This window comes from Arachis duranensis, chromosome 10 (genome assembly GCF_000817695.3).
Source record: "Arachis duranensis cultivar V14167 chromosome 10, aradu.V14167.gnm2.J7QH, whole genome shotgun sequence".
Classification (NCBI taxonomy): Eukaryota; Viridiplantae; Streptophyta; class Magnoliopsida; order Fabales; family Fabaceae; genus Arachis; species Arachis duranensis.
In genome coordinates, this window is record NC_029781.3 from 84482843 (window position 1) to 84492043 (window position 9201).

The window sequence follows — 9201 nt, forward strand, 5'->3', positions numbered from 1 at the left end:
GACTATCATATATTGCTGGAAAGCCCAGGATGTCTACTTTCCAACGCCGTTGAGAGCGCGCCAATTGGGCTTCTGTAGCTCCAGAAAATCCACTTCGAGTGCAGGGAGGTCAGAATCCAACAGCATCTGCAGTCCTTTTTAGTCTCTGAATCAGATTTTTGCTCAGGTCCCTCAATTTCAGCCAGAAAATACCTGAAATCACAGAAAAACACACAAACTCATAGTAAAGTCCAGAAAAGTGAATTTTAACTAAAAACTAATAAAAATATACTAAAAACTAACTAGATCATACTAAAAACATACTAAAAACAATGCCAAAAAGCGTACAAATTATCCGCTCATCAGAGGCCGACCTCTTGACTGACCTCTCGCAAGTCTTCAACACCATTAGGATGCACAGGATGAGATTGAATCCCGCAAAGTGCACCTTCGCGGTGGAGGTTGGAAAATTTTTGGGATTTATGCTAACATAAAGCAGGATAGAAGCTAACCCCGATAAGTGTAGAGCAGTCCTAGAAATGAAAAGTTCGACTTGCTTGAGAGAGATCCAGCAACTGAATGGCCGACTTGAAGCTCTCTCCAAATTCTTGGCTGGATTAGCATTAAGATTCCTACCACTTTTCTCCCTACTAATAAAAGGATGCTAGTTCGAATGGACTCCTGAATGCGAAGAAGCCTTCCAGGAGTTCAAAAGGTTTTTAAGCCAACCTCCAATTCTGACCCGACCTAAAGTCAGAGAAAAACTCGTCCTGTATTTGTCTGTAGCTGACAAGGCTACAACATCAGCCCTAATACAGGAAGACGAGGTCGGGCAGCATCCAAGGTACTTCACCAGCAAGGTTCTACAAGGCCCCGAGCTAAGGTACCAAAATCTCAAAAAGTTTTTGTATGCCTTAATAGTAGCCTCTCGAAGGCTACGGCCTTATTTTCAAGCTTACACAATAAAAGTTCGAGCGAACCAGCCCATGAAGAAAATTCTTCAAAAATCAAACATTGCGGGCAGAATAGTTCAATAGGCCATAGAGCTATCCGAGTTCGACCTCAGGTATGAAACTCGGACAGCAATTAAAGCTCAATGCCTCACCGACTTCATAGCAGAATATGCAAGAGATCAAGAGGAAGCCTCCACAGCGTGGGAGTTATCTGTGGATGGCTCTTCCAACAAAGTCGAAAGCGGTGCAGGCATAATATTGGTCAACCAAGAAGGGATTCAAATAGAAGTCTCCCTCAAATTTGAATTCCCGGTTTTCAATAATCAGGCAGAATATGAAGCTTTAATTGCCGGGTTGAAGCTAGCGGAGGAAGTCGGTGCAGCCAAAATAGTGGTCTTCAGCGACTCTCAGGTGGTGACCTCTCAAATCAATGCGGAGTATCAGGCTAAAGACCCCAATATGAAAAGGTACTTGGATAAAACTTTGGAGTACCTTAGGCGGTTTTCGGAAACCAAGGTCAAACACATAACTCGGAATCTCAACAGCAGAGCAGACGCCCTCTCCAAGTTAGCAAGTACCAAGCCAAGAGGGAATAATAGAAGCCTGGTCCAGGAAACTCTCCAAGAACCCTCTATCACAAAAATAGAAGGTAAACAAAATGTCCTCGAGGTATCCGGATTGGACCTTGGATGGATGATCCCACTAATATAATACATAAAATTCGACATCCTACCCAAAGAGAAAAAAGAGGCAAGAAAATATGGAGGAAGGCACAGAACTACACCTTGGTGAAGAATATTCTCTATAAAAGAGGAATATCCACACCATTTTTAAAGTATGTCCCAACCTCAAAGACAACAGAAGTTTTAAAGGAGGTCCACAATAGTATCTGTGGGAACCATCTTGGAGCAAGGTCCCTGGCTAGGAAAATCATCATAGCGGGGTTCTATTGGCCGGTCTTGCAGAAAGATGCCTCCGAATTCGTAAAGAAATGTCAGCCATGCCAAATGCATGTAAACTTCCACGTTGCTCCCCCCGAGGAACTCATCAACATAACTTCTCCATGGCCTTTTGCAAAATGGGGATTAGACCTACTAGGGCCCTTCCCCCAAGCACCTGGACAAGTGAAGTATCTAATAGTAGGAGGAGACTACTTTACGAAGTAGATCGAAGCAGAACCATTAGCTACCATTACAGCCCAGAGAAGTTGGAAGTTTCTCTACAAGAACATCATTAAAAGGCATGGGGTCCCCCACTCTATCACCACTGATAATGGAACTCATTTTATCGACTCTACCTTCAGAAACTTGGTAGCCAGCATGAATATCAAGCATCAGTTCATCTCGGTAGAGCACACACAAGCAAATGGGCAATCTGAGGCAGCCAACAAGGTTATACTGGCTGGGTTGAAGAAAATATTGCAAGATGCAAAGGGAGCCTGGGTTGAAGAACTCCCTCAAGTACTATAGGCATATCGGACTACACCTCAGTCCGCCATAGGAAAAACACCCTTCCGACTTGCTTATCGCATAGAAACCATGATACCAGTTGAAATCAATGAGCAAAGTCCAAGGGTGAGATTCTATGACGAGGTTGGCAACGTCCAGGCACATAAAAAAGAAATCAAGCTACTCCCTGAGGTCCAAGAACAAGCTCGGATAAGGGAAGCAGCGTTGAAGCAAAGGATGACAGACAGGTACAATAAGAAATTCATTCGAAGAAACTTCATCCCAGACGACTTGGTCTTGATTAGAAATGACATCATCGTCAACAAGTCGGGGGTAGGAAAACTCGCTACTAATTGGAAAGGGCCATACAAGATAAGCGAGGTCCTAGGAAAGGGGTACTACAAGGTAACCGACTTGAGCGGTACCGAGCTACCAAGGTCGTGGCATGCTTGTAACATGAAAAGGTACTATAGTTAGAAGCAAACTCCACTCCCTGATGTACTCTTTTCCGACTTCATGGTTTTTTTTCCAAAAGAGGGTTTTCCTGAAAGGGGTTTTAAGGAGGCATCAAAGTGGGGGCTAGGGAAAAATAAGTCTTAAAGATACCCCTAGTAGCAAAAGTTACCTCTATTTATAAATAAAGATCTTTCATCACATCTCTTTATAAATTCCATTATTATCATTGTTCTACGAAATGTGCCGATTTAAACTCGAAAAAGCGTAAAAATCCCATGACCGACCTAAGTGGTCGGTAGGATGAAAGGACGAGGTACAAATCTGTGTAAAGAGGTTACAAAAGATGATCATGCATGAAAACTCGGGAACCTTACGACCTATTAGTCGGAGAACCCGAGAAGAATCGAAATACATCACGAAAATAACCTAAGTCATGAAAGCAATTCAATAAACAAAAATTGAATATGCAGGAATACAAAAGATATGAGAAAAATCGTACAAGCTGTTTTCGAGAAATCATACAGTAAAAAACAGCCTGCGTGGTCAAAAAGAGTTTTCCACAAAAACCTAAAGAAATGCAAACAAGAGCATGCACACGCAGGGTATACCATAAAGCCCTTTATCCAAAAAAGGGCAAAGCAAATAAATCCATTTTTTGTTAATGGCCAAAAGACCGAAAAGAGTCAAGAACAAACCAGGACAAACATAAAAAATAAAATTGTCCAAATAATGGCCCACAAACTGGGCCCTAACAAAGCTAAATCAATGGGAAGGTAGATTGGGGACATCCAGAGCAGAGGAGCTCGGATCCGCAGTAAGAGTTGGAAGGGTCAGAGCGGTCTCTTCAGCAGCAGAAGTCGGAGACTCTAAAGAACTCGGCAGGTATCCCTCTTGTTGCTTCCCACAAGGAAGAGATTCAATAAGCCTTTGCCCGTGAGTCTTCAAGTCAGAATCCGTCTCAGGACAGGGAGGGGAGACAATAGCTCTATCAATAACAATCTTGTCGGGATGAAGGGGAGAAAGGTCCAAGCCAGGAGCAATGACTCCGACTTGTTCCTTAAATATCCTCCAAGCCTCCTCTGAGCTCTCCGCCACGGAATCCTCTAAGTCCTGATAGGCCTCCCGATTCAACTCAAGCTGCTTCTGAAGATCAATGTTATCAACAGAAAGTCTTACATAATTCTGCTCCGCCTTCTCCTTCAACCCCTCCGCCATAGCACACTGATTCATGTGCTTCTTCTCCCTCTCCTGAAGCCTGGTCAGTTCCTCCTTCATCCAGGCCACCTCTTCTTGAATCTGCTTCTCATCCTCTTGGTAAAGGACAACCCTCCTCTGAAGTTCCTCTATAGTTTTTTTTAGAAGAACCCAAATAACTCAAGGGAGTTTTGTCCAAGATATCGAGGAAAGCGGTACAAACCCCAGAAGACCGAACCCCTTCCCAAACCAAGACTTAAAGATAAGGGAATATGTGCTTCCAAACAAATTTAGGACCATCGAAGCCAAATTCTCCAGTAGCAGAACTGGACTCCGAGGTCTTTCGTTTCTTTTTTTCCAGTTCAAGAAGAGGTCCGGCTAGGGGGATAAGGGCAGGAGGAGGAAGAGGAGAAACAGAGGCTGACGTTACCATAATAGGGCAAGAAGAGGTCCCTAGATCATGAGGAGGAGGAGAAGGAGGAGGAGGAACGCCAGCAGCCCTAGCCGCATCAGCTCGAGTGCGAGCCCTCTTCTTGGCGTCCTGGAATTTTTGATAGGAAGCACTGGATCCACTCTTCACCATTTCTTAAAAGAAGAAATAAATAAACAATTAGTTTACAAATCAGAAAGCATCACAAGTCGGGAAATATTCTACAAAAAGAAAAAGCTACCTAGTTGGGTCCGCCTTTCTCACACATTTCTCAGCCACCCTACTCTTATTCACCAATTCAGAAAACACCCTAATCTCCATTGGGGCAACGAAGCTTTGAATATCGCTCCGAAGACCTCCCTCATATTTAATACACTTCCATTCAGCAAAATCTTCAGGCGGACCTTGACAGATACGGGAAAAGTGACATAACTTCCCAAACCTACTAGTATACTCAGTAACAGTCATCTGTCTCTGCTTTAACTGCATCAATTCAAGTTCCTTGTCATTTCTGGCTGAATTAGAAAAGTATTTCTTATAGAACTTTGTCCAAAAAACCTCCCAAGGAATCGCAGCACCATCTGGCTGTAAGATATGTCGTGTTCCCTGCCACCAATACTGTGTCTCACCTTACAGCTGATATGTCCCAAATTCAACCCATTGCTCTTCAGGAACCTGTTGAGCCTGCAACGCCTGTTCCATAGCCTGAATCCAATTATCTGCATCAGCAGGATTTGAGGTTCCCCTAAAGGTCAGAGGGTGAACTTTTAGAAATGTTGCAAGTGTCATAGGGTCGTCCTCATCATTATTGTTCCCGTGATTACCATGGTTTATCTGATTACCAAGTGCCTTGGCTGTCGCTTGCATAGCTGCAACCATATTTTCCAAGGCAGCCATGAAGTCTACTAGATCAGTCCCTGGCGGGCCAGGAGTAACGGTGGCTATCCTACCTCTACCGCGCCCGCGGCCGCGTTCGTGAGTCGACATCTGGTCCCTATACACACCAAACAAGTGATATTAAGTTGATCAGTCTTAATATCGCAGTTCTAATACTTTAAGTTCCAAATGCATGCTCACAAACATTTATGCCATATATATCAGTTAGATATCCTAATAGCACTTAAACACAAATACAGAGAATGCACAGAAGCACAATCAGTCCGTCTTTCAGGCTTTATAGGAACGAACTGCTCTGATACCAATATGTAACACCCTACCACACCGAGCTTTACGCTTAAGTTGTAAAACAGAGGTGGTGTGGTATTATGACCTCTAAAATAAAATGTATACATGTAATAGCAGAAAGATTGTAATATACTAGGAGCCTTGAAGAATAGGGAAAACAAAAATCGCGAAATAAAAGCACAACGCTCAAGAAATGAGTTAACTTGCGTGCTAAGAAAGTTATAACCATCAAACATGTTCATACCCTGGGTCGAGCTGTCCGACTCGGGATGTTCTACAGACAAAGCGACCGACCTCTTTAGGTCAAGCGGACCGACTTCTTTGCAAAGAACTCGGTCCAAATCGACAGGAAAGCCCAAAGAAGGGCCCAACTCAAGGAATACGATCCCGATCCAAGGGCAGCGCAAGCCTATAGAGATAAGGGCGGTTCCATGGAAGATAAGCTGACCTCGACAAAAGATAAGATAAGATAAGATAACTAACTTATCTTATCTAAAGAAGGTCACCTCTCACCATTATAAATACACTGGAGCACCCAGGTATAACTCATACTCTGATTCTACTCAATACCTGTTTAATACCCTTGCTAACTTAAGCATCGGAGTCCCTTGCAGGTACCCCCCACCCCTCGGTGACAAGGGATCAGCAGCATTCTCAGTTCCACAAGTCGGACACACCAGCTCCGGCTGCTACACAGCTGCCAGACATGTCAGCTCCGACCAGCACAAGAAGATCTCATCCGAGATCGACCTATAGTTTCAGGTAACCCTCGGAACATTGGCGCCGTTGTCGGGGAACCTGGAAGTCATCCCATCACCATGGCGGACGACCATGACAACGACCACGATTTAGGTTTGGAAGATAGAACACCGCACAAGAACGCGGATGTTACACTCAAAGATACTCCGGAGCCCAACAGGACAAAAATTCATCAAATCCAGGAGTGATAGAGGCGCTTCACGATCGATTAAAGCAACTCGAGAAAGAAGCCCAACATCAACGTGAAAAAGAAGAGGATCTGTATCGGGAGATAAGGCGACGCTGAGAATTAGAAGATAAATTTCTAAAAATCGAAGTCGATCTCAAAACTAAAGCTACTCGATCCACTCCAGAGGATAGCTCTCGCCAGGATCAAGATCCATTCACCAGGAAAATTATGAAGACCAAAATTCCAAAGGACTTGAAACTTCCAGATATGACTCTGTATGACGGCACTTCAGACCCCAACCATCATCTCAGCAATTTCAGAAGTAGAATGTACATCACTGACGCCTCAGATGCAGTTCACTGCAAAACCTTTCCAACAACTCTTACCAAGATAGTCATTAGATTGTTCGACAGCCTACCTCCAAAATCCATCTCGAGCTTCGACGACCTGGCCAAAAAGTTCCTGGCCAGATTTTCCATACAAAAGGATAAGGCTAAACACGCACCTAGCCTACTAGGAATCAAGCAAAGAGATCGGGAGAGTCTTCGTAACTACATGGAAAGATTCAACAAAATATGCATGGACATACAAAGTCTACCAACAGAAGTTGCCATTATGGGCCTTATAAATGGCCTACGAGAAGGACCGTTTAGCCAATCTATATTAAAGAAGTACCCTGCATCCCTGGACAAAGTACAAGAACGGGCGCAGAAGTACATCAACATGGAGGAGAATTCTCGACTTGGGGAAGCCTCGAGGTTCGGTTCCACCTACCGAGATAAAGATAAAGAATCCAAGAAAAAGGAAGATTGCTCCGGGGAGAAAATAAAAAAATATCATAACTACACCCCTCTTAGGGTATCCTTGGTAGATGTTTACAAAGAAGTCTGCCATACGAAAAAAATACCCCCAGCTCGGCCACTCAAAGGCAAAAGAGGAGGAGGAAATCAAAACGAATACTGTGAGTATCATCGAGTCTGAGGACATTCCACCAACGAATGCTTCGACTTGAAAAATGTCATAGAAAAATTAGTAAGAGAAGGAAAACTAGATCGGTTTTTGGCCAATCAGGACGAAGAGCCAAGAAAAAGAAGAAGGGATGAAAATGTCGAACGGTCTGAGCGATCAGCTCGCACACCGGAGAGACACGTCCACGTGATACACGGCGGATTTGCAGGAGGAGGAATCTCCAAATCATCTCCCAAGCGACATCTCAAAGAAGTATACCATGTCGAAGGAAAGAAGGAGGCGCCAGACATCCCAGCAATCATGTTTACCAAAGAAGACGCATCCGGAATCATCTCAGGACACGACGACCCCATGGTCATCACTATCATACTGGCAAACGCTAACCTCCACCGTACATTAATTGACCAAGGAAGCTCCGCCGATATCTTATTCAAAACTGCCTTCGACAAGCTCGGCTTAGAAGAAAAAGAGCTAAGAGCATACCCGAACAGCCTATTCGGACTTGGGGATACCCCAGTACAACCACTGGGATACGTATCGCTACATACAACCTTCAGAAAGGGGAACCAATCCAGAACACTCAAGATAGACTACATCGTCGTCGACGTAAGCTCAGCCTACAACGCTTTAATAGGTCGGACAACGTTAAACCAACTCGGCGCAATAGTTTCAACTCCACATCTATGTATGAAATTCCCAACTGCAGAAGGGATAGCTACAATAAAAGCAGATCAAAAGATGGCGCATCGCTGTTATAACGAAAGTCTAAACCTCAGAGGCGAAGGAGGAAAGTTCCACACAATCGAACTTAGTGGAGTTCAGAAGCGAGAAGAACTCCGTCCACAGCCCGAGGGTGAAGTAGAGAAAGTTCAGATCAGAGACACCTCGGATAAGACAACTAATATTCGCACGATCCTGAAAGGAGATGCAAAAGAATCACTCATACAGTTCCTACGAGATAATGTTGATCTCTTCGCATGGAAAGCTGCCGACATGCCAGGCATAGATCCCGAACTAATGAGCCACAAGTTGGCAGTCTATTCGGGATCCCGGCCGGTACAACAAATACGAAGAAAACTCGAGCCAGAACGGTCTCAGGCTATAGCAGAACAGGTGCAAGCACTACTAGAGGCAGGGTTCATAAGAGAACTTAAGTACCCACTATGGCTAGCAAACGTCGTCTTGGTAAGAAAGTCAAATGGGAAGTGGCGAATGTGCACCGACTACACCGACCTCAACAAAGCCTGCCCAAAAGACCCTTATCCACTCCCAAGCATCGACACTCTAGTAGATGCCTCATTGGGATATAAGTATCTCTCGTTTATGGACGCATACTCGGGGTATAACCAGATCCCAATGTATCCACCGGATCAAGAAAAAACCTCGTTTCTAACACCCAAAGCAAACTATTGTTACATCGTAATGTCTTTCGGCCTAAAGAACGCGGGAGCTACTTATCAGAGGCTAATGAATAAGGTCTTCTCAGATCACATTGGAAAAATCATGGAGGTTTACGTGGATGACATGTTGATAAAGACACAAAGTGAAGAAACATTACTGTCCGACTTGGTTCAAGTATTCGACACCATACGGAAGCATGGCATGCAACTTAACGTGGCTAAATGCACCTTCACCGTGGAAGCAGGTAAGTTCTTGGGC